This window comes from Rattus norvegicus, chromosome Y (assembly GCF_021556685.1).
Source record: "Rattus norvegicus strain SHRSP/BbbUtx chromosome Y, alternate assembly SHRSP_T2T, whole genome shotgun sequence".
NCBI classification, from domain to species: Eukaryota; Metazoa; Chordata; class Mammalia; order Rodentia; family Muridae; genus Rattus; species Rattus norvegicus.
In genome coordinates, this window is record NC_141555.1 from 12,510,197 (window position 1) to 12,537,748 (window position 27,552).

The 27,552-nt window shown below is 37.0% G+C and overlaps 1 long non-coding RNA gene across 1 annotated transcript; it reads left to right on the top strand.

Annotated features, from left to right (window-relative positions):
* The first annotated feature begins 3,352 nt into the window (after nucleotides 1–3,352).
* Nucleotides 3,353–27,552, top strand: LOC134484485 (uncharacterized). The gene is made up of 3 exons (XR_015647417.1): nucleotides 3,353–3,424; nucleotides 21,204–21,280; nucleotides 27,341–27,552. It is a non-coding gene; the product is annotated as an uncharacterized LOC134484485 (long non-coding RNA).

Here is a 27,552-nt window from a genome sequence, read left to right on the forward strand (position 1 = left end):
GTGGGGTGATAGTGGGGTGATCCATGCCCCACCAATCCCTGAGAGATAATTAGCATACTGTTGTGTATATAAGGTGAGCGACTTTGCCTCTCGGGGTCCCTGTTTAAGAGAGCTGTAACACAGTAAAGGCTTGTTTGCAGAAGAGTCCTGTTGCCGCACTTCATTCTTGCTGGTGGGACATAGGACGCGTGACAACACTTTACTTTTCTGAGTCAATAGGTGTGATTAACTGTCAGCTTTCTCTTCTTTTATTTCTTTCATTTTTTGTTTTAAATATTTTTATTGCTTTTTTTAACTTGATGTTTCTTTATTTACATTTAATTTTATTTCATTTGCCATTTTCCTGCCCATAAGATACCGACCTGTATTCTTCTCCTTCTTCTCTTACACCCTGACTTCGCCTTCACATTCTCTTGTACCGGGAGACAAACCTAGAGAGGACCAATAGCTTCTGCTTCAATTCGTAATGAAAGAGGCCATCCTCTGCCACATGCAATTTGAGCCATAGCTCTGTCCGTGTACATTCATTGAATATTGGCCTAGTACCAGAAAGCTCTGGTTCATTGACATTGTTGTTCTTATGGGATTGAAAGCTCCTTCAGCTCTTGTAATCCTTTCTCAAAATCTGCCAACAAGAGGTCTGTTTCAGTTCACTGGTTTGCCACTAGTATTCACTTCTGTAGTTGACATGATCTACCTGTGTCTCTCAGGAAATATCTATATCCGGTTGCTGGGAGAATGCACTTTTTAGATACATCAATCTTATCTAGTTTTGGTGGCTGATATATATATATATATATATATATATATATATATATATATATATATATATATATATATACTTTTGGTGGCTCATACAGCTATCTGGTTAGGTGGAATGATAAGATGGATTCTGAGCAACTAGGTCAAGAATGTAGAGTTCAATAATGACAATGCCATATAGATTCCCTTCTGTTTTTATGAACCTATTAGAGTTGAGCTTTCACTTGTCTTCTTTCTGCCAATCCTCAGGAATTTTATGTTTGGCTTTCAGAGAGAATAATGGTAAAACATCCGACCCTGAAATCTAGCAATGCGAATAGAGGAAGGTAGATAGTGTAGTACTGATATCAAATAGGACTAGAGAACTGAATTCTATAGTCATTGTCATGTGCTTTGCTTAAAATGGAATTGGATACAGAATTTTTGAGAACACATACAGGATATTAATAAAGTCTCTTATCACATAATACACAATGAGAAAGTGAAGTACAATATTCATTCAATTAAGGTTTGTAGGCAAAATATTGGCCTTTGCAAATAGTGAAAACCTGGGATATTGAACTGTATGTCACAGGAATGAAACTGAGAATAAAATATAATTGAGAAGAATCTCCTCCACTCTGTTGCTAAATCTTTGCTAGCCTTGCTAAGCCCCTGACTAACTTTGTCCGTTCACAGCAAGTAACCCCTAAAGAAACAAAGAGAAGTCTCTACCTTTAGAGAGATGTACTATTTAAAGATTTCACTCTTAAACAGGAGACTCTCCTGAAAATGTCACCCTCAAATCTGGTCAATGTAAGGAAAGCAGTTTAGAGGTAGAACATGGCGGTTCTCAGTGACATCATCATTAGGCCTTCCTGAAATATCTCTCGTATCCTGGAGAGCCATAGCTTCTTCTGAGATGTCACAAGTGTTGTCCTGACTGCAACTGCCTCTCAGATATACTTTCAGAATGTCTAGGGTTTACTGATTGGCCTTTAATGCATTGTATACAGCCATTTGGGAGGGAGAATGCAGAGGATGAAGTGATCAGACATGGGGAATATAAAGCTGGCCTTCTGTCTTGGTATAAAAAAGGAAGAAATACATGGTCAATGGGAAAGCTCCGTGTGTCTTGGGTAGGGTTTGAGTGGGTTCACTGAAGAGATAGCCTTGATCTGAGATTTCCACATATGGAATTAGGAGCTCGGAGCCTCTCAGAAACATCTGGACTTCCCTTCTAGTTATTTTTCTTGTAAGTCAGATAGTTTATATAATACATTTCTTTATCCCAAAAGCCAGGTGTTGGGAAGGGCACTATAATTTTTCCTGAAAGCTCATAGGTTTTACCGTTTTACCAAGAAGGAAAAGTTCCTATGGAAGAAATGTAAGGCAAGTATTGTATTTGACATGCTCTAGCTCTGCCTCTCAGGAAATACCTATATCTCTTTCTTCTAATCATGCAATTCTAAGATTCATCAATCTTTTCTAGTGTGGTGACTGATATATCTATCTATATCTATATGTATATATCATATATATATATCTATATGTATATATCATATATATATATATATCTATATGTATATATATATTATAGCTATGAGCTTAGATGGAATTTTAACAAGGGTTCTGGGAAACAAGGTCAAGGAAGTAGATTCCAAAATTGACAGGGCCAAATAGACCCTCGGCAGTTCTTATGAACCTAATGAAGCTGAGGTTTCACTGAACCACACTCTATTCCTCATCCTGCACATCTTCCTGAATCTTATATTTGACCTGAGGAAAGAATCATGGTAAAACAGCCAAATCCGTCAGTCTCTTCCTTGGAACACAATAAGGTAGATAATGGAGAACTGATATCAAGTGGGACTAGAGAACCAGTGAATTCCATAGTCCATGTTGTCCTTCCTTTGCTGGTGTCTGGTAATTTTTGGTTGAAATCAGGATTGGGGAGTTTATCGTTTCAAGTAGGTACACCATATTTACATTGCTATACATTCTATAGCTGGGCCACATTTGTTGCCAAAATCATTGCAGAAAAAGGAATTGGAAAACAGAATTTTTGAGGACATATTCAGCAATATTTATAAAGTCCCATATCGTGGAATGCACAATAAGAAAATGAAATACAATATTCATTCAATTGAAGGTCTGTACAGAAAATACTGGCCTTTGGGAAAGAGAGAACACCTTCAAAATTGAACTGTATTTCATGAACTGTACCTGGGAATAAAAATATTATCCAGAAGAATTTCCTCCACTCCATGTTACAAGATCTTTTGTACCCATTCCAAGCCCTTCACTAATTTATTCAATTCAGAGCATGTAACCACTAATAAATCAAAGAGAAATCTCTAGTTTTAGAGTCATGGAGGATATAAAGGTTTCCACTGAATCACAGGAGACTTACCTGGAAAGGGCACCCTCAAATCTGGTCAATGTAAGGAAAGCTGCTCAGCAAGTAGGCCATGGCATTTCTCACTGACATAATCATTAGGCCCTGCCTGTAAAATCTCTTTTAACCTCGAGAGCATTATCTTCTTCTGTGATGTCACAAGTGTTGTCATGTCTGCATCTGCCTCTCAGGTATTCCTTCAATAGATCTAGGGTTCAGTAAATGGCATCTAATTCAGAGTAAACAGCCACTTGGGAGTGAGAACAAAGAGGATGAAGAGATCAGGTATGGGGAGAAGGAAGCTGCCTTTCTGTCATGGTCTAAAAAAAGGAAGAAATATGTGTGCTTGGGAAAGCTCAGTGACACCTGGTAGGGGTTGAGTGATATTGCTGAACAGATAGCATTGACCTTAACCTTCCACATATGGGAATCAGGAGCTGGGGTCCTCTCAGAATCATCTGGACATCTCTGTTCTTATGGTTCCTGGAGGTCAGAGAGTTTATATCATGCATTTCTTTATTCCAAAAGCCAAGTGATGGGAGGACACAGTTGTTTTCCTGAAAGCGCATGGCCTTTATTATTTTTGAACAGAGGAAAAGGGACCTCAGGAAGAAAGGGAGGACACATATTGTGTCCCTAGTAAACTTCTCCTTGCTTTAGAAAGCTATTGTGCAGTGTGTGTTTCACACTGATATCTGGGAGAGAAAAGTGCTCCGATTTGAGACTTCACCATCTCAGTCTTTCGATTATTATATCTCTGTTTACCATACCCTGACAGTGACCAATTAGATTTCTGAGTCAACAGTACTTTTTAGGTGGCAGTTTTCTTTTCATTTATTTCTTACATTTTTTTATATTTACATTTCTTTGTTTTTTTAAACCAATAAATTTCTATATTTACATTTAAAATATTATTTCCTTTAAGATTTTGGTCCAATAAAATCCTTAACTGTTCCATCTAAACTTCTTCTATAAATCACCTTACTGTCCCTTCATATTTCCTTTAATTGCGAATCACACCAAGGGAGGACCAAGGTCTTTTACTTCCATTGGTGCCCAAAAAGGTCATCCTCTGCTACTTATGCAGTTGTCTGCATAGGTCTGTCCAAGTACAGTCTTTGAATATTGGTTTAGTACCAGAAAGCTCTGGTTCAATGGCATTGTTGTTCTTAAGGGTTTGAAACCTCCTACAGCTCTTGTTATCCTTTCTCAGAATCTACCACCAAGAGGTCCATTTCAGGTCACAAGTTTGCACTAGCATTCACTTCTTTATTTGACATGCTCTAGCCGTGTTTCTCAGGAAAAAAAAACTATATCTGTTTCTTGGCAGATTCAACAATCATATCTAGCTTTGGTGCCTGATATATCTATATCTCTATCATCTATATCTATATCTATATCTATATCTATATCTATATCTATATCTATATCTATATCTATTACTATATCTATATCTATATATCTATATCTATATCTATATCTGTATCATCTATATCTATATCTATATCTATCTAATCTATATCTATATCTATATCTATATCTATATCTATATCTATATCTATATCTATATCTATATCTATATCTATATCTATATCTATGTCATCTATATCTATACGTATATAGATAGATAGATATAGATATAGATAGATATAGTTTTATATATATATATATATATATATATATATATATATAAATAAATAAATATATACTTTGGTGGCTCCTACAACAATGAATTTTGTTGGAATATTTACATGGATTCTGTGTACCTATGTGAAGAATATAGGATCCACAAATGAAAATGCCAAATAGACTCCCTCCTTTTATTATAACCTATTGAAGTTGAGGTTTCACTGGACCGCAAGCCATTCCTCTCACTGTCCATCACCCAGCAGCTGATGTTTGGCTGAAGAACGAATCATGGTAAAACATCCAAAATCCTCAAGTCTTTCCTTGGGAAAACAGGAAGGTAGATATTAGAGAACTGTTATCTAATAGAACTACAGAACCCCATTCTATAGTCCATGTTGTCCTTTGCATTACTGACGTCTGGTAATTTATGGATAAAATAAGGATTTGGAGTTGACCATTTTAAGTAGGTACACAATATTTCCACTCTTATATTCACTCTATACCTGGGACAAGTTTGTTGCCAAATTCATTGCATAAAATGGAATTAGAAAAATGAACTTTTTGAATACACATGCAGGAACATATATAATGTCGCCTGTCCATGAATTTACAAGCAGAAAATTTAGCATAATATTCACTCAATTAAAGGTCTATAGGCAAAATAATGTCACCTGGGAAACAGAGAAAGTCTAGGGAATTGAACTTTATATCACAGGATTGGACCTGGGAATAAAATTAATCGCCAGAAGAATCTCTTTCTCTCCGTGTCCTAGATCCTTTCGACCCATGATGAGCCCCTGACTAACTTTCTTCATTCAGAGCATGTAATCACTAATGAGGCAGAGAGAAGTCTCTTGCTTTAGAGAGATGTAGCATGTAAATGTTTCTAGTGTGTCACAGGAGACACTACTGGAAAGGGCACCTCCAAATCTCTTCAATGTAAGGAAAGCTGTTTATCAGGTAGGCTATGGCAATTCTCAGTGACATCATCATTAGGGCCTCCATGAAAAATCTTTTGTATCCTGGAGAGCCCTAGCTTCTTCTGTGAAGTAACAAGAGTTTTCTTCTCAGCAATTGCCCCTCAGATATTCCTTCCATATATCTATGATTTACTAATTGGCCTCTAATTCAGATTAAAATGCCATTTGGGAGGGAGAACAAATAGGATGAAGACATGAGAGATATGGAGAAGGAAGCTGGCTTTCTGTCTTGGTATAAAAGAACAGAAGAAATATGTGCTTTTTGGGAAAATACCCTGGTTAGATGGCTTTAGTTCTTTTGTTCTATGATTTAACCGAGCTCTTGGGGCAGTTACTGAAAATCCTAAAGTCCTTTGGGCAGATGGTAAAATTTCTAGAATCCCCTTTTTAGATATCAATGGTCCTGTGGATTGTATTGCTGATGGGAAATGTTTCCTAGGAAGAGTGCTATAGCCAGATTGATTTTTAGATGCTTTAGAAGACATTGAATTTTCTGATATACTTGGGTTAATGGCACAAGGTCTAAATGATTTTTTTTTCGATGTGGACGTTCCATCAGATCTTTGGAAATATAACAAAAAGTTTTGTATTTTTGAAGTCTAATTTTCATAGTGACAAATCACTTTGAGAATGGGCAACACTTTCTGGAGCACTAGAGAGGGATAAAGAAATTCCCTGAAACCATAGGGCAGATGGTGAACATGCCTTTTTGGTAGAAGGAGGAGTTACTTAAGCATCTTGGGACAATATGGAATGTCCAGCATGCCTTTGTAAGGATAGGCAACTTTACACAATTCCTTCATCAGTTATGGAAAATTCGAAGGCCCTTTGGACAGATGGAGAAGGTGTGGGATTCACCTGAGGAATAGCTGTAGCTTGTGGTGTCTCTTTGGCAGGGGAAGAAGTCACAAGACCTCTTTTCGCAGAAGGGGGAATGTTGAAACTGTCCTTAGAGGAGACATTTCTCAGGACTCCATCAGAAGGATCAAATATTGACACTGTGTTTCTAGAAACTGGATGCCTTTGGCCGACTTTGGTAGAGGGAGAATGTGGACCATTTCTTCGCAGAGTGGACATGTGAAATAAATCTACTTGGGGAGATGGGGATAGTTGTAAAGCATGCTGTTCAGAAGCAGTAGATCCTAAGGCATCCTTCTCAGATGAGGAAGGTCTAAATGTACTCTGTATATGTGTAGAAATCATGACAGTGATGTCAGAGTGGGGAGAAGATATTAGAGCTACCTCTGAAAATATGACCTCTCCTAGAGCATCCTGGACATATGTGAGAGGTCTGAGAGACTCGTGAGCAGATAAGGATGTTTCTCGATATCGTTGTGTAATTGTGGAAGTTCCAAGAAAAATTTCTTCTCTGGAGAAGTGGAAACAGATTTTTGTACAGAAGTTTCAGGTTCCCTTGCCTCCTTGATAGGCAAAAGATGTTCCAAGCCCCCTTCAGAAGATAAGGTAAAATCCAGATCCATTGAGGTAATTGGCAGATGTTCTGGGCTGCTTGTGAGTATAAAGAACAACGGCAACCCTTTGTGCATATTTGGAAGAGTGTGTAGCATCTTCTGTCGTTGGGGAAGATGGCTGATCTTGAGGAGATAAGGAAGTTCCTATAGCCCCCTGTGAAGTTAGCGGAGGTCATATGCATTCTTTTGCACAAATGGAATCCAAGGAATCCCTTTCCTCAGAGGTCGAGGATGCTACAGACACTGCTGTTTGCATATCATGTTCCACCACTCCAGGTTCACATATGGTTGGATCCATAACCTTCTCTACAGATGGAATAAGTCCAAGAACATCTTTTGTACATTTTTCACATCCACAAGCCATTTCTAAAGTTGTGGGTGTGGGTAGAACTCCTTTTGTAGATGTTTCTTTTCCCACAGTCTCTTTATGAGATAGAGTACTACTCAGAGAATCCTGCTCAATTTTGGGAAATTCTAGCATCTCTGATGTGTATGTGGAAAATGTTGGAGCACCTCTTTTCAGGACAGAATGATATAGAGTCCCCTGAGGAGTTAGGGGATGTTTTAACTTCTTTGCACATTGTATAAATATGGAATCTGCATAGCTCATTGACTGTGTGTTGTGATAAACTTGGCTCTTTTGGGCCTGATGACATGTCAGTAGTACTCCTTTTGGGTGGTAGAGGATACTTGAATAATTCTCTGTTGTATATGGACATTGGAAGTACTAGGGGAGATGTTGAGGGTGCTAGATCATATTTTTTATGTGCAGAAGGCACAAGAGATCCTTGGGTGGACTCAGAATATTCTACCACATCTTGCATGGGTGTTGATCTCTCAGGAGCCCCTTCTGAAACTGGCAATGGTCCTTGATCTAATGGTGTACATGCAGAATGTTTTGTCTCTGCTAGGGCTGGTATGTGTGTTATGAGGTTCACTTGGGGATTTGTGACTGTATTTTTTTCCTTCTTGGAACTTAAGTGATGATCTAAGCCCATTTTTAATAGTGGAAGACTTTTAAAGACCTCGAGGGTTTAAAAATGAATTTCTGCAATCCACTTTGTCTGCAGAATCATTTTTCAAACTCATTTTACCTGAACCAGATTGCATAAGGCACATTGGTGAAGATGGGGGACATCTTTGACTGTCTTTGTGAGTGGTCCCAGGTATCTGCCCTACTTTAGCATTTGGAGAAGGTATTAAAGTCTCATGTGGAGAGGGGGCATTACTTAATCCCTTTGTGGAATATGAGAAATCACTGAGATTACCTATAGAGAAGAAGTTTTGCAGCCCTCTTTGTCTGATGGGGCCTATTGTACCTCCCCTTTACCAGAGTAGTCTTCTGCAACATACTTTGGAGGAGAATTGGAAAGACTGGAGACCTGTAGGATAGGGTATGAACATTTGAAACTCCTTTGGAAACTCTGTGGGACAGAGAGCTGATCACCCAGAAGAGTGGGCAATGCTGAGTTCTCAGGGAAGGAGAGAATGACACTTCTGCCGACATGTGACCAGATCCCTAGCCCAAGAGGAAACTTCATAGTGCCTCTGGACATATGAATATAGCAGCAGTCAAGCTGCAGGAGCCCTGCAGTCCAAACTGCACCTGGATCTGTTCTGTTCCCAACAGCATCCTACACCCTAACCTCGTGTGGGTGGGGAAGACTTAGAACATCAGAGGGGCAGAAACCCCTGAGAACTCTGCTCACATTCCTGGCTCAAGAAAAAAAAAACCTACCTCTATATGGGACTCCTATTCATAGGGACCTAGGAGCAGTAGGGGCAGGACATTTCTGGTTGCGGCTCTTATAGAGAGCTGAAAGTCAGACTGAGGAGCATTTTCAGGCCTGACCAGAGGTGAATCCAACTTTTCTAAGTGACCTGACTGGTGGACTCAGAACAGGCAAATGCAGAACTCCTCTGGGACCATTCACTTCCAGTTTCTAGCTGGCTCCTGCACCTCATGATCCTGGCCCAGAGCTCCCTGCTCCTAGATGCTGTAGGAGAATGGGCAATACTGAGGCTACAAGGCACAGAGATTGCCATTTCTGGCCACTATTACCCACATCTCTGGCCCAAGAGAAAACAGCATAGTGCCTCTGGACCCAGGAATATAGAAGGAGTAAAACTGCAGGAGCACCATGTTCCAGACTGTGCATGGATATGAACAGAACTGGTCAAACAGCTCCCTGTACACAAGTCCTGAGTGTTGGTGAACTAGACCTTCAGAGGAGTAGACACTTCTGAGAAACCAGAGGAGACTACTCTCTGCCCAGAGAAAAACATCTTGTGCCATCTGTGACCCCTCCCCACACCGAGGGACCTAGTAGAATTATGGGAAGTTCCTTCTGGTTCCTGCCCAGGGGGACAGCTGAAAGCCAGTGGACAGGAGCAACTGCAAGCATGAGAGCAGAATACTCTCTTCCCTTAACTGAGGGAAAAAAAAAAAACAGGAAAGCAGGTCTTCAGCAGGCCAGACACATGAGCCTACAGGACGGTCAAGCCACTGTCAGAAAGAGGCAAACAAGTTAACTCCAGAGAAAACCTGATGGCTAGAGGCAAGCACAGGATCGTAAACAACAAAAGTGAAGACTACTTGGGCTCATCAGAGCCCAAAGCAAACACTGGATATCCAAACACACCAGAAAAGCAAGATCTAGATTTAAGTTCACATTTTATCATGACAATGGAGGATGTAGGAAGTTCATAAATAACTCCGTTAAGAAAATACAGGACAACAGAAAATACAGAAGTAAACAAGTAGAATCCCAGAAAGAGGGAACACAAAACTACCTTAAAGAACTACTGGAAAAAACAACAAAACAGGAGAAGGAAATGAACAAAACCATCCCGGAATTACAAATGGAAATAGAAACAATACAGCACAAAGGAAGACAACCATGGAGTTGGGAAACATTTGAAAAGAGACCAGGAGTCATAGATATGACAATCACCAACTGGATAAAATAGATAGAAAATATAATCTAATGAGCAGAAGATTCCATAGAAAACATTGACACAACTGTAAAAGATAATGTAAAACAGAAAAGCAGATAGCCCAAAACATAAGGGATATCCAGGACACAATGAGAAGATCAAACCTAAGCTTAACAGGTATAGAAGAGAGAGAAGACTGCCAACATCAAGGGACACTAATATCTTCAACAAAATTATAGAATAAAACTTCCCTAATCTAAAGAAAGAGATGCCCATAAACATACACAAATCCTATAGAACTCCAAATAGATTGGAACAGAAAAGGAAATCCACCCATCACATAATAGTCAAAACACCAATTGCACAAAACAATTAAAAATGTTAAAAGCAGTAAGGGAAAATGTTAAATAACATATAATGGCAAACCTATAATAATTATACCATAATTTTCACAAGAGACTATGAAAGCCAGAAGATCCTGTACAGATGTCATACAGACACTAAGAGAACACAAACGCCAGGCCAAGCTACTGTATCCAGGAAAACTCTCAATTAACATAGATGGAGAAACCAAGATATTCCATGAAAAAAACAAATTTACACAGTATCTTTCTACATATCCAGTCCTACATAGGACAATAATTGGCAAGCCGCAACACAAGGAGGCAAGTAAAACCATAGATAAAGCAAGAACAAAGAGAAGAGAAGCACACAAACATAAACTAACCTCCAATAATGTATATAAGAGAAAGTGACCATCAATATTCCTTAATATCTCTGAACTTCAATGGACTCAATTCCCCACTAAAAAGAGCCAGATTGACAAACTGGATATGTAATGAGGACCCAGCGTTTTGCACTACAGGAAACACACTTCAGAGACAAAGATAGACACTACCTCAGAGTAAAAGGGTGGAAAAATACATTCCTAGCAAATTTTCTGAAGAAGCAAGCTGGAGTAGCCATTCTAATGTCATATAAAATCTACTTTCAACCAAAAGTCATCAAAAAAACATAAGGAAGGACACTTCATATTCATCAAAGGAAAAATTCACCTAGATGAACTCTAAATCATAAATATTTATGCTCCAAATACAAGGGCACCTACATACATGAAAGAAACCTAAAGTTCAAAGAACATATGGCACCGCAAATAATAAGAGAACGAGATTTCAACACCCCATTCTCACACTGGACAGATCACGGAAAGAGAAATTAAACAGAGACATAGACAGACTAAGAAAAGGTATAAAGCAAACAGACTTAAAGATATTTAGAGAACATTCTATCATAAAACAAAAGGATATAACTTCTTCTCACCACCTCATGGCACTTTCCCCCACATTGATCAAATAATCAGTAAAAAATCAGGCCTGAAAGGATACAGAAAGATAGAAATAATCCACCGCATCCTATCAGACCTCCATGGGCTAAGGTTGTTCTTCAATAACAATTAGGAAAGAACACCCAAATATACACTTAAGTTGAACAATGCTCTACTCAATTATAACTTGGTCAAGGAAGAAATGAACAAAGAAATTGAAGACTTCTTAGAATGTAATGAAAATTAAGGTACAATACACAAAAAGTTTTGAATCACAATGAAAGCTGTGCTAAAAGGAAAACTCATAGCTCTGAGTGCCTGCATAAAGAAACAGGAGAGAGCATACCTCAGCAGCTTGACAGCACACCTAAAAACTCTAGAACAAAAAGAAGCAAATATGCACAGGAGTAGTAGAAGTCAGGGAATAATCAAACTCAGGGCTGAAATCAACAAGAATAAAAAAGGGTACCATACAAAGAATGAACAGAACCAAAAGCTGGTTCTTTGAGAAAATCAACAGGATACATTAACCCATAGACAGACTATCCAGAGGGCACACAGAGTGTGTCCAAATTTATAAAATAAGAAATGAAAAGGGAGATATAACAGCAGAATCAGAGCAAATTAAAAAAGTCATCAGATCATCCTACAAAAGCCTATATTCAACAAAACTTATAATTTGGAGAATTAGGAGAATTTCCTAGACATATGCCAAGTACCAAAGCTAAATCAGGACACAAAAACCATTTAAACAACCAATAACTAATAAAGGAACACAAAAATCATTAAAAACCACCCAACCAAAAAGTGACCAGGATCAGATGGGTTTAGTGCAGAAATGTATCCAAAATTCATAGAAAATTTCATACCAATACTCTCCATACTATTCCACAAAATTGAAACAGATGGATCACTACTGAATTCCTTTTATGAAGCCACAGTTTCTCTTATACCTAAACCACACAAAGACCCAACAAAAACAGAACTTCAGACCAATTTCCCTTATGAATATCCATGCAAAATTAATCGGTAAAAGCCTTGCAAACCGAGTCCAAGAACACATCACAGCAATCATCCGTCATGATCAAGTAGGTTTTATCCCAGGCATGCAGGGATGGTTTTGTGTATGGAAACCGTCAACATAATCCATTATATAATCACACTCAAAGTAAAAAAACCAATGATCCTTTCATTAGATGCTGAGAGAGCTTTTGACAAAATTCAACATCACTTCATGATAAAAGTCCTGAATAGTACAGGAATTTAAGGCCCATACCTAAACATATACAGCAAATCCGTAGCTAACATTAAACTAAGTGGAGAGAAACTTAAAGCAATCACACTGAAATCAGGGCCTAGACCAATCTGCCCACTCTCTCACAACTTATTCAATATAATTCTAGACATCTTAGCCAGAGCAAGCAGACACTGAAAGAGGTCAAAGGGATGTAGATTGGAAAGGAAGAAGTCAAAATAGCACTGTTTTTAGTTGATATGATAGTATAATTAGTGACCTCAAAAGTACCACCAGAGAATTACTAAGCCTGATAAACCATTTCAGCAAAGTGGCTGGGTATAAAAATAACTCTGCACAAAAGCTAAACAAGGGGAGAAAGAAACTAGGGTTATGACACCTTCACAATAGCACCAAATAATATAAAATATCTCGTGGTGACATTATCCAAGCAAGTAAAATATCTGTAATAGAAGAACCTCAAGTCTCTGAAGAAACTGAAGGAGATTCCAGAAGATGTAAAGTTCTCCCAAGCTCATGGACTGGCCAGAAAGTAATAATATAGTAATTATAGTAATTAGTATTGTAAAAATGACCATTAAACCAAAAGCGATCTATAGATTCGTTTCTATCTCCATCAAAATTCCAATCCAATTCTTCATAGAGTTAGACAGAAAAATTCATAAATTCATCTGAAAAAACAAAAAAACACAGAATAGCTAAAACTGTCCTCAACAATAAAAGGACATCCTTGGGAATCACTATCCCTGAACTCAAGCAGTATTACAGAGCAACAGTGATAAAAACTGTACGACATTGAGACAGAGGCAGGCAAATAAACCTGTGGAATAGAATTGAAGACCCAGAAATGAACCCACGCACCCATGGTCACTTAATTTTTGAGAAAGGAGCCAAAACCATCAAATGGGATAAAAGATAACATTTTCAGCAAGTGGTGCTGGTTCAACTGGGGGTCTTTGTGTAGAAGAATGCAGATAGTTCCAGTGTTACGGCCCTGTAGAAAGATTAAGTCCAACTGGATCAAGGACCTCCACTTCAAACCAGATACACTGAAACTAATAGAAGAAAAAGTGGGGAAACATTTCAAACACATTGGCACTGGAGAAAATTTCCTGAACAAAACACCAATGGCTCATGCTCTAAGATCAAGAATTGACAAATGCGATATAAAACTGCAAAGCTTCTGAAAGGCAGAGTGTATTGTTGTTAGGACAAAATGCAAACCAACAGATTGGAAAAAGATCTTTACCAATCCTACGATTGATAGAGGGCTTCTATCCAAAATATACAAAGAACACATGAAGTTAGCCTGCAGGAAGGAAAATAACCCTATTGAAAAACGGGGTTCAGAACAAAACAAAGAATTCATAGCTAAAGAATATCGAATGGCAGAGAAATACCTAAAGAAATGTTCAACACCTTTAGTCATGAGGGAAATGCAAATCAAAACAACCCTGAGATTTCACCTCACTCAAGTATAAAAGGCTAAGATCAAAAACTCAGGTGACAGTTGATGCTGGCTAGGATCTGGAGAAAGAGGAACACCCCTCCATTCTTGGTGGGATTGTAGACTGGTACAACCATTCTGGAAATCAGTCTGGAGATTCCTCAGAAAACTGGACATTGAACAACCTGAGGACCCAGCTATACCTCTTTTGGGCATATACCCAAAAGATGCCCCAACATATGAAAAAGACACATGCTCCACTATGCTCATAGCAGCCTCATTTATAATAGTGAGAAGCTGTAAAGAACCCAGATGCTCTTCAACAGAGGAATGGTTACAGGATATATGGTACATCTACACAATGGAGTTTCAATAAATATACCAAGTTAATAACAATGGAAGGAAAGAAAACTTTACTGGCTCTGTATCTGACATATGGATCATAGCTATAAGACACAAAATACCCTATTCTTCATAAATAATGTAATGCAATTAAATATGCTATATATTTGAATAAATGCTTAAAATAATGGCACAGTAATTATCAAAAATTACATGAAAAATACTAAACCCTCAAATCGTTGATGAAATACAAATACCAATGACAGTGTTTGTATAGTGTTGCTGGAACAAAGAACCCTGGTATATGTTTGTTAGGTCTAACATTTAATATACGTACTAAAGAAATTAATATAAAACTGAAAACAAATTATTTGTGATTCAATATTACCACTGAAGGAATATGTACCTGAAGGAATCTGTCTATTCCAGTTATAACTCCATGAATGTAATTACCTTCTCGCTGTTCACAATATCCATGTTACAAAATAGTAAAAATGAATTATATAGACACTAGACCTTTACTTAACCATGAAAAGAGCAACATTTTATCATTGGCATGGATATTGATGAAACTAGATATCATTGGTTCAGCTGAAAATTCAGAAGTATAAATTCAATTATCTAAATCTTATGAAAGTGGGCAACTGCTCTTTGTTTTACTTTGAAGCCTATTTTATGGAAGGAAACTCAGATTATATTATAATCACGTTATAAACACGGTCACAGTTTTCCCATGGTTCACATGGCCATAGAGAGGATCCTACTATTCCTGGTTTGCTAAATGGCCATGTCAAACAGCCTTCCAATTCTTATTGTTTTTGTCCATACATTACTGCTTTATGAACTGTGGTCAGAGAAATGTATAGGTTTACTGTGCAGCAATCACTGTAGATCTATGTAACTGGTATAAGTGCTAAGACCATGAGAGGAAGAAAGCAGAGCATAAGGCTGGGTAACATTGCAGAAAAGGAGTAGACAGAACTTGAGGAGCGAGAGGATGCAATCGTGACATCTAGACATGACACAGTTATTGGACGTATGGACTCACTGCATTTATAGTCGTATGAACAAGTCCTGTACACAATTAAGACAATGAACTAGGGAAGATCGCAGCAGTCAGTACACAATGAACCAATGGATTATAAAGAAAATAAAGCAGGAAAATATAAAAAACATGAAGCTGGAAAGGGAATGTGTCCAGAGAGAGTAGAACCAAGTTAAGGATTGGTGTGATCAAGGTACATTGTATACGTGTGTGAAGAATAAATAAAAATTCTAAAATAACAAAAAAGTTCTGAAAATATATTAAGGATTTTTATATCCTATGGAAGTCATTTTTTTCCCTAAAAGTAGAATAGAGTATCCTAACTTTTGTTAAGTTGCAGAAAAGTCAGTGAAAAAACGTAGTTACATTGGTTCAGTGCATGCTTTCTGCATTATGGAAATATCAAACTGAGGCTCGTTAATCTGTACAGTTAACTTATATCACCTGTTCAAATAAAATGAAACACTCTGTAATGATCCACCAAAACCAAATTGCACACTAGAGATTTAAATGCAAACGGAAAAATCCCCTGTTCTTATCCTCAACCATTTTAATTTTGAAACTCTGAATACATATGAATATAAAAATTCTAACCTGATACACAGCATATATTATGCTGTCTTTGTGACTTATATGGTAATACTTTTAGGGTTGCACATTGCCATTAATTATGTCATTCATTTTTAAAATCCTAAGACAACAATTTCTAAAATCCATGGGCTTTGGTCCTGACAGCCAGGGGTTTCACTCTGTACATGATCACTTTATATTAATTAGCCAAACTCTTAAAGGAAATTTGCTGCCTCACAAAATTAAATTGATTCATTGCTATGGTTATGATAAGGGTTTCTTGTAAGAATAGATATAAATTTCTCATGACAAAATTTGCTTTCTCTTCTGGTGTTTTGTGGGCTATTGAGGAGCTTAAACCTCTTCCTTTCCAACCTAGCAGTTACAATAGACTATTTTTCACTGTCGGTCCTATACACACTAAAGATAGGAAAAACATTGAAAATAGTATGGGCTTTGATCACTGTCACAAAAGATAGTTTTTGACTTCTTCTTCATCTTCTTCTTCACCACCACCACCACCACCAAGACCACCACCAACACCACCACCACACTCACCACCACCACAACCATTACCACCACGAAAACCATCATCAACATCATCATCACCATCATCATCTAATTTACATGAAATTGAATTTGGAAATTTTTACAACAAAGAATGAAATGAAAAGTATTCTGCTTGAATCAGAGATATTGTTGAACACTAAGTCTTTTACAGACATTTTAATGTTATAAAGACATTGCCAAAATTGCTTCAGATGATTGATTGAAATGCTAGCGCTCTGTACAACAGGGTTCGAGAGTCCCTTAGTGAGAGAATGGTCTTTTACAGCAAGGCCTTCATTATCAGACTTTGATTTAACCCATGTACCAACTAAGTGAAGTTGTCCCAGAAATAAAATAGTGCCTCTCCAGAAACAGGTTTTATCCACTAATACACATCTACTTCTATTTCTTAATTGTCATGTTGATATGGGCTTAGGATACAATATGCTCTGATTTATTAATGATATTTTCATATTATTTGGATGAATTTTGAAAATTTCAAAGGATCATACCTATTCCATGATTATTTCCCATACAACTTTTAATTCGATCTTGAAGAATTGCATGAAAACGGAAGTATCGAAAATGTATATCTTCCCATTGAAAATTTGTAACGTCCATCATGTGAAACTCCCACTGTACTTCAGTGGATTAATATATCTGAAAGCATTTAAAGACTTTCCTACTGCATTATTGCAACTCTACAGAGCCTCACTCCCATAGTGGCAGTTCCAGATCGGCTGTAAACAAATCATTTTCTATGCCTTCAAAAGGGTTTAAAATATTTTCATTAACTTTTAATATGAAACTAGTTAGGACTTTGAGAAAGGGGGCAGACAAGCCCTAGAAAGTATGTTTTTAAAATACTTTTCTTAAAAATAGACTTTTTCATGCAATATATTTGAATTATGATTTCCCTTCCCTCTATTCCCTGCCTTCTTCTATCTCCTGTCATCTGTATCTACATTCTTCTGACTCTCATTAGAAAAGAAACAGTCATTTAAGGAATAAAAATAAAATGAAAGTTAATGAACTAGAGTAGAACAAAACAAACAGATAGAAAAGAGCCAATACAAATTACAAGAATCAGGTACAGACATAGAGACCCATATTTCCATTCGCACAACCAGGAATTCCATGGAAAAATAAAACCAGGAAAAATATATACACAAAACATACAGAGTAAAAATTAATAGATAAATAAGCAAATAAAAAAGGAAAAATACATTCTGAATAAAAAGTCCTGACCCATTATGAGACAAGGATCCTCCAAAGATAATATTCAGTTCCCTTAGTGCTTTATATGCAGTCTACCCTTATTTTTTAAGATAAATATCTATATCTATCTATCTATATCTATCTATCTATCTATATCTATATCTATATCTATATCTATATCTATATCTATATCTATATCTATATCTATATCTATATCTATATCTATATCTATATCTATATCTATATCTAAATCTATCTATTTCTCTATCTATCTATCTCTCTATATATATTAATATATATATACACATACATACATACATATATATATACATACATACATACATACTTACATACATACATACATATATATATATATATATATATATATATATATATATATATATATATATAGAGAGAGAGAGAGAGAGAGAGAGAGGGAGTTTTTCTTCTTTTTTTTTGTTTTTTGTTTTTTGTTTTTTGTTTTTTTTTTTTTTCGGAGCTGGGGACCGAACCAGGGCCTTGCGCTTGCTAGGCAAGCGCTCTACCACTGAGCCAAATCCCCAACTCTTGAGTATTTCTTATTTACATTCGAGTGTAATTCCCTTTCCGGTTTCCTGGCCAATACCCCCCTAAACCCTCCCCCTCCCCTTCTTTATGGGTGTTCCCCTCCCCATCCTCCCCCATTGCCACCCACCCCAACATTCATGTTCATTGGGGGTTCAGTGTTAGCAGGAAAAAGGGCTTCCTCTTCCACCTATGATCATACTAGGATATTCACTGCTACATATTAAGTCAGTCCAGGGTCAGACCATGTATAATCTTTAGGTAGAGGCTTAGTCACTGGAAGCTCTGGGGTCTCAAGCCCCTTCAGGCTCTTCCAGTTCTTTCTCTGATTACTTCAATGGGGGTCCTATTGTCAGTTCAGTGTTTTGCTGCTGGCATTCGCTTCTGTGTTTGCTGTAATGTGGCTGTGTCTCTCAGGAACGATCTACATCCGGCTCCTGTTGGCCTGCACTTCTTGCTTAATCCATCTTGTCTTATTGGATGGCTGTACATGTATGGGCCACATGTGGGGCAGGCTCTGAATGGGTGTTCCTTCTGTGTCTGTTTTAATCTTTCCCTCTCTATTCCCTGCTAAGGGAATTCTTGTTACCCTTTAAAAGAAGGAGTGAAGCATTCACATTTTGATCATCCGTCTTGAGTTTCATTTGTTCTAGGCATCTGGGGTAATGCAAGCATTTGGGCTAATAGCCACTTATCAATGAGTGCATACCAGGAATGTTTTTCTGTGATTGGGTTACCTCACTCAGGATGATATTTTCCAGTCCCAACACTTTAGCTACAAATTTCATAAAGTCATTGTTTTTGATAGCTGGGTAATATTCCATTGTGTAGATGTACCACATTTTCTGTATCCATTTCTCTGTTGAAGGGCATCTGGGTTCTTCCAAGCTTCTGGCTAACATAAAAAAGGCTGCGATGAACATAGTGGAGCACGTTTGTTTTTTATATGTTGGGGCATATTTGGGTATATGCCAGAGAGAGGTGTAGCTGGATCCTTAGGCAGTTCAATGTCCAATTTAATGAGGAACCTCCAGACTGATTTGCAGAATGGTTGTAGCAGTCTGCAATCACACCAACAATGGAGGAGTGTTCCTCTTTCTCTGCATCCTCGCCAGAATCTGCTGTAACTGACTTTTTGATCTTAGCCATTCTCACTGGTGTGAGGTTATGTCTCAGGGTTGTTTTGATTTGCATTCCCCTTATGACTAAAGATGTTGAACATTTCTTTAGGTGTTTCTCAGCCATTTGGCATTCCTCAACTGTGAATTCTTTGTTTACTTCTGAACTCCATTTTTAATAGGATTATTTGTCTCCCTGCGGTCTAACTTCTTGAGTTCTTTGTATATTTTGGATATAAGGCCTCTATCTGTTGTAGGATTGGTAAAGACCTTTTCCCAATCTGTTGGTGCCTGTTTTTTTCCTAATCATAGTGTCTTTGCCTTACAGAGGCTTTGTAGTTTTATGAGATGCCATTTGTCAATCCTTGATTTTAGAGTATCCACCATTGGTGTTTAGTTCAGGAACTTTTTTCAGTGCCCATGTGTTTGAGATGCTGCCTTAGTTTTTCTTCTATTATTTTGAGTTTGTCTGGTTTGATGTGGAGGTCCTTGATCGACTTGGACATAAGCTTTATACAGGGTGATAAGCATGGATAGATTTGCGTTCTTCTATATGTTGACCTCCAGTTGAACCAACATCATTTGCTGAAAATGCTATCATTTTCCATTGAATGATTTTGGCACCTTTGCCAAAATTCAAGTGCCCATAGGTGTAAGGGTTCATTTCTGGGTCTTCAATTCTGTTCCATTGGTCTACCTGTCTGTCTCTGTACCAATACCATGAGGTTTTTATCACTACTGCTCTGTAATACTGCTTGAGTTCAGGGATAGTGATTTCCCCTGAAGTCCTTTTATTGTTGAGGATAGGTTTACTCTCCTGGGTTTTTTGTTATTCCAGATGAATTTGCAAATTGTTCTGTCTTACTCTTTGAAGAATTGGATTGGTATTTTGATGGGGATTGCATTGAATCTGTAGATTGCTTTTGAGAAATTGGCCATTTTTACTATATTATTCCTGCCTTTCCATGAGCATGGGAGATCTTTCCATCTTCTGAGGTCTTCTTCAATTTCTTTCTTCAGAGTCTTGATGTTCTTATTGAACATATCTTTTACATGCCTGGTTAAATAACACCGAGCTACTTTATATTGTTTGGGTCTATTCTGAATGGTGTTGTTACCATAATTTCTTTCGCGGCTTGTTTCTCTTTTGTGTAGGGGAAGGCTATTGATTTATTTGACTTAATTTTATACCCAGCCACTTTGCTGAAGTTGTTTATTAGCTTTAGTAGTTCTCTAGTGGAATATTTGGGATCACTTAAATATACTATCATATTATCTGCAAATAGTGATATTTTGACTTCTTCTTTACGAATCTGTATCCCCTTGATTTCCTTTTGTTGTCTGATTGCTCTGGCTAGAACTTCAAGAACAATATTGAATAAGTAGGGAGAGAGGGGGCAGCCTTGTTTAGTCACTAATTTTAGTGGGGTTGCTCTAAGTTTCTCTCCATTTTGTTTAATGTTAGCAACTGGTTTGTTGTATATAACTTTTACTATGTTAGGTATGCGCCTTGAGTTCCTATTCTTTCCAGGATTTTTATCATGAAGGGGTGTTGAATTTTGTCAAATGCTTTCTCAGCGTCTAATGAAATGATAATGTTTTTTTTTCTTTCAGTTTGTTTACATAATGGATCACGTTGATGGTTTATTAAACCATCCCTTCATGCCTGGAATGAAGCCTTCTTGATCATGGTAGATGATTGTTTTTATTGTTGTATCCGTTTTGCCAGAATTTTATTGAGTATTTTTGCGTCGATTTTCGTAAGGGAAATTGGTCTGAAGTTCTCTTTCGTTGTTGGGTCTTTATGTGTTTTAGGTATAAGAATAATTGTGGCTTCATAGAAGAAATCGGTAGTGCTACATCTGTTTCAATTTTGTAGAATAGTTTGGAAAGTATTGGTATGAGGTTTTCTATCAAGGTCTGATAGAATTCTGCACTAAAGCTGTCTGGACCTGGGCTCTTTTTGGTTGGGAGACCTTTAATGACTTCTTGTATTTCCTTAGGAGTTATGGGGCTGTTTAACTGGTTTATCTGTTCCTTATTTAAATTTGGTACCTGGTACCTTTCTAGGAAATTGTCCATTTCCTGCAGTTTTCAAGTTTTGTTGAATATAGGCTTTTATATTTAGATCTGATGATTTTTGAATTTCCTCTGAATTTGTAGTTATGTCTCTCTTTTCATTTCTGATTTTGTTAATTTGGAAACACTCTCTGTGTCCTCTCATTAGTCTGGCTAAGGGTTTATCTATCTTGTTGATTTTCTCAAAGAATCAACTTTTGTTTCTGTTGATACTTTCTATGGTCCTTTTTGTTTCGACCTGGCTGATTTCAGCTCTGAGTTTGATTATTTCCTGCCTTCTACTCCTCCTGGGTGTATTTGCTTCTTTTTGTTCTAGAGCTTTTAGGTGTGCTGTCACGCTGGCTATATATGCTATCTCCTGTTTTTTTCTGCAGGCACTGAGCGCTATGAGTTTTCCTCTTAACACAGCTTTCATTGTGTCCCATATGTTTGGGTATGTTTTACGTTAATTTTCATTAAATTCTAAGAAGTCCTTAATTTCATTCTTTATGAATAACGATAAGCAGGTTATCATTGAGTAGAGCATTGTCCAACTTCCATGTATATGTGGGCATTCTTCCCTTACTGTTATTGAAGACCATCTTTAGGTCGTGGTGTTCTGATAGCATGCAGGGGATTATTTCTATCTTTCTGTACCTGTTGAGGTCCGTTTTTTGAACAATTATATGGTCAATTTTGGAGAAAGTACCATGAGGAGCTGAGAAGAAGGTATATCCTTTTGTTTTAGGATAGAATGCTCTATAAATATCAGTTAAGTCCATTTGGTTCATGACTTCTCTTAGTCTGTCTATGTCTCTGTTTAATTTCTGTTTCCATGATCTGTCCATTGATAAGAGTGGGGTGATGAAATCTCCTACTATTATTGTGTGAGGTACAATGTGTGTTTTGAGCTTTAGTAAGATTTCTTTTACCTATGTAGGTGCCCTTGTACTTGGGGTATGGATATTTAGTATTGAGAATTCATCATGGGGTTTTTTTCTTTGATGAATATGAAGTGTCCTTCCTTATCTTTTTTGATGAATTTTAGTTGAAAATTGATTTTATTTGATATTAGAATGGCTCTTCCAGCTTGTTTCTTCAGATCATTTGCTTGGAAAGTATATTTCCAGCCTTTCACACTGAGGTAGTGTCTGTCTTTGTCTCTGAGGTGTGTTTCCTGAAGACAGCAGAATGCAGGGTCCTCACTGCATACCCAGTTTGTTTATCTTTGTCTTTTTATTGGGGAGTTGAGACCATTGATGCTGAGAGATATTAAGGAATAGTGATTATTGCTTCCTGTTATATTCATATTTGGATGTGATGTTATGTTTATGTACTTTTCTTTTCTTTGTTTTGTTTCCCAGATGATTATTTCTTGTTTTTTCTAGGGTGCAGCTTGCATCCTTATGTTGGTCTTTAACATTTTTTATCCTTTTTAGTGCTGGATTTGTAGAAAGATATTGTGTAAATTTGGTTTTGTCATGGAATATCTTGGTTTTGCCATCTATGTTAATTGAGAGTTTTGCAGGATACAGTTACCTGGGCTGGCATTTGTGTTCTCTTACGTCTGTCTGACATCTGTCCAGGATCTTCTGGCTTTCATAGTCTCTGGCAAAAAGTCTGGTGTGATTCTGATAGGTCTGCCTTTATATGTTACTTGACCTTTTTCCCTTACTGCTTTTAATATTCTTTCTTTATTTTGTGGATTTGGTGTTTTGAATATTATGTGTTGGGAGGTCTCTGTTTTCTGGTCCAATCTATTTGGAGTTCTGTAGGATTCTTGTATGCCTATGGGTATCTCTTTTTTTTAGGTTAGGGAAGTTTTCTTCTATGATTTTGTTGAAGATATTTACTGGTCCTTTGAGCTGGGAGTCTTCACTCTCTTCTATACCTATTATCCTTAGGTTTGATCTTCTCATTGAGTCCTGGATTTCCAGTATGTTTTGGACCAGTAGCTTTTTCTGCTTTACATTATCTTTGACTGTTGAGTCGATGATTTCTATGGAAACTTCTCCTCCTGAGATTCTCTCTTCTATCTCTTGTATTCTGTTGGTGATGCTTGTATCTGCCGCTCCTTTTCTCTTCCTTTGGTTTTCTATATCCAGGGTTGTTTCCCTGTCTTCTTTCTTGATTGTTTCTATTTTCACATTTAATTCATTCAATTGTTTGAATCTATATTGCCGGAATTATTTCAGGGATTTGTGTGATTTCTCTCTGTAGGCTTCTACTTGTTTATTAATGTTTTCCTGTGTTTCTCTATGGGAGTTCTTCACATCTTTCTTGAAGTCCTCCAGCATCATGAACAAATATGATTTTGAAACTCGATCTTGCTTTTCTAGTGTGTTTGGATATACTGTGTCTGATTTGGTGGGAAAATTGGGCTCCGATGATGCCATGTAGTCTTGGTTTCTGTTGCTCTGGTTCCTGCGCTTGCCTCTCGCCATCAGATTATCTCTATTGTTACTTTGTTCTGCTATTTCTCACAGTGGCTAGATTGTCCTATAAGCCTATGTGTTAGGGGTGATGTAGACCTGTTTTCATGTTTTCTGTCAGCCAGTTATGGGGACAGAGTGTTCTGCTTTCGGATGTGTAGTTTTTCCTCTCTACAGGTCTTCAGCTGTTCCTGTGGCCATGTGTCTGAATTCACCAGGCAGGTCGCTTGGAGCTGGAAGGTTTGTCTTACCTGAGGTCCCAAGGCTCATGTTTGCTCGTGGGGTGTTGCTTATGAGCTCTCCACAGCGGCAGCAATCAGGAAGATCTGTGCCACAATTTCTGGGACCTTTCGTGCACCAGGGTTCCAGATGGCATTTGGTGTTTTCCTCTGGATTCAGAGATGTGGGGTGAGTGTAGACTCTTCTGGTTTCCCAGGCTGTCTGCCTCTCTGAATGTTTAGCTCTCCCTCCCATAGGATTTGGAGGCAGTGAAGTGTTTATCCAGTCGGTCCCTTCAGGATCCGGCTGTGTCTCACATGCAGCAGAATTCCTGCTCCTGTGTCCTTATCCAAGGGAACCCATAGGCCATATACAGTTTCCTCTTGGGCCAGGGATGTTGGCAGGGGTGGGCAGTGTTAGTGGTCTCTTCTGCTCTGCAGTTTCTGGAGTGCCCACCAGTCTCAGTGGTGAGCTCTCTTTTCCGCAGGGTTTGGGGCAGTGAGCTGGAGGCAGGGAGCCCGAGATTAGGTCTCCCGCTCTCATTTCCCATTTCTGATATTGGCACAAATATTAGAGTTAGGCATTTATTTCCTTTGTTCTCTTTTGCTGTCTGTAGCCAATATGTCCCATTTTTATGACTTATTTAAACAAAACTGTATTTAATAATTTAAAGGAATATATAATGAAAAAAATACTGACATGATTTGTGATTCAAAGATACTAACAATTTAAATATATCTCCCTTTACTAAAAGTTATACAACTCCTTGAAGAATCTCTGAGAGATAATATAAAAAATATGTTTATAGGAATGGTATATCAAATACTTTTTATTAATAGCGTCAATCAGAAAATGGTTTTAATATTTATGCATTATGGTAGTTGATTATGGAAGAAACTGACTGTTCTTAGATTTCTTAATAATGTATATAAATCATTAATTCTTAATGTTTGTTGAAAGGAGGAAGTTATCAACTAATAGATATATACATTGTGGCACACGTTTCTAATATAAATAGAGCATATTAAATATATAATTTATGACCTAAAGGTGAGCAGAAGAAAGATATATCATAGATTTTACCTAAGATATGATTGGAGTTAAGATATGATTCATGAATCCATGTAATTCTTTCTAGACATCTAATAAGATAAAATTAGTGCTAAAAAAGCTAAAACAGCAATTAGCAGGTTCGATCTAGTATACCTATTTAAAAATTGCTTTTGAAAAAATACACAGAAAATATTTTCAAGGTTATATATACAGCATATACAAAAATTCACTGCGTCCATATACTATCAATATGATACAAGCAACTTTCTCTGGTCTTATTAGGTTTGAATTATTAAATATACATATATATGTATGTATACACACACAGGCACACTCAAACACACACACAAACACACACAATACTTCTAAAATTTAAAACAAATTAGGAAATAATAGTCATTCAGAGAAAACTAAAGAAAAAAGATAAACTAAATTTCCAGTATAATGTACTCCCAAAAGTGTACTTTCTAGCATATAAAACTTTGCCTTATAATTTTTCAAAAAATACATATGGGGCCAGTACATGTAATCAGATATCATTGTGACTTATTACTCAGAATTAAAGTAGAAATTGAAATGGAGTGGGAAAAATATTAAATATTATTTAGCTACACTTTTTCAATTATACAAAAAATCTGAAAAACAGTGAAATGACACAACATGGAAAATTGCTTTCTATTAAGCATTGATATCTAAGTTTAGTCTTCATAGACTATATAATAGAGAGAACTAAATCTCACATGTTATTTCCTGGCTTAAATACAATTTTCCTGGCTCGTAAATATACACAGAATCAATCAATACAATGAAAATGGATAGATGTTGTGTTACAAAAAGTAAAAGACATTTTGTATACATATTCGGTATAAATTTATTTTTGTAGCATTTCTTCCCATGTTTCTGTTGGATATTTTATAAATCCTCACTTTGGTGTAGTCGGTGCTTAAATTTAACTGAACATGGCTTAATATGTCAATATAGTAGAAATGGATTCTTGGGGCAGAGAATACCTTTGGGTTAAACCTGGTTATAATGAAATGGTGGTCACAATGTGCACAACCAAATAGAAGGTAAGAAACTGTGGCTTTGGGTACAGGAGTCATGATAAGATTTCACTTTGTAGTGTTGGAAGAATTGTTCTGTGATATCATGAGATTGTGCAGTGAACCGGTCTTTTCTTTATTCCTGTAATAAAAGCAAAAATTTGTTGTTTTTAGTTCTGGAAAAGAGCTTGCTAGGTGACTAGATCAATCAGGACCTCGGGAAGAGGGAATTAGATATGCAAATATATTTTTGGTATTGGATTTCTTCTAGGTACTTTAGGTAACTAACTTCATAAGACTTGGAATATAATCAGACAAGAGCTTGTTAAAGATGTAGAAAAGCACGGGGTGTGGTGGCACAGGCCTTTAATCTTAGCACTGGGGAGCAGAAGCAGGCAGAACTCTAAGTTCGAGGCCAGCTTGGTGTACAGAGAAAGAGAAAAAGAGAGGGAGAGAGAGAGAGAGAGAGAGAGAGAGAGAGAGAGAGAGAGAGAGAGAGAGAGAGAGAGAGAGTTCTGGTTCTGCCAGGGATATAAAAGAAACACTGTCTCAAAAATGTACAAGAATAAGTTGTGTATTATACAAAGAAAAAAATTCTCATTTTATTTTAGTAAGATGTTAATAATTTTATCTTGATTCTAATGCAATGTATTAGCTATAAAATAATGTGAAGGCACCAAAAATGTATGAAAAGATGTTTTCCATCACTATTCCCCTTAAACTATAAGCAGAATTTTATTAAATAAACCTATGTAAATACACTTGGAAGGCTTTTCTGTGATTAGCTAAAGGGTTTTTACATTGTGAATTAAGAATGGTGGTTTTCAGGCCAATCTTGAATGGTCATCACTAAGATGTAAGAGAATATTAAGCACATAAAATAAAATATAAAATTTTGCACAATAAATAATGATAACCTTTATTGGTTTTCCTCTAATGTAAACAGCTTCTTATTGTTGGAGTGAAGATCAGATGATTTGAACTAAATTTGTGAGAAATACCACCTGCACTCAGAAGATAAGAAACAGAGAAAGATAAGCAATAATGTATGCTATGGAACAATGAACTGGGAGATAGTATTCTATGGAATATATAGAACAATAAATTTGACCTGTCTGTTACTGGTAAGGTGGGGACTTCATTACAAATAACTATGTA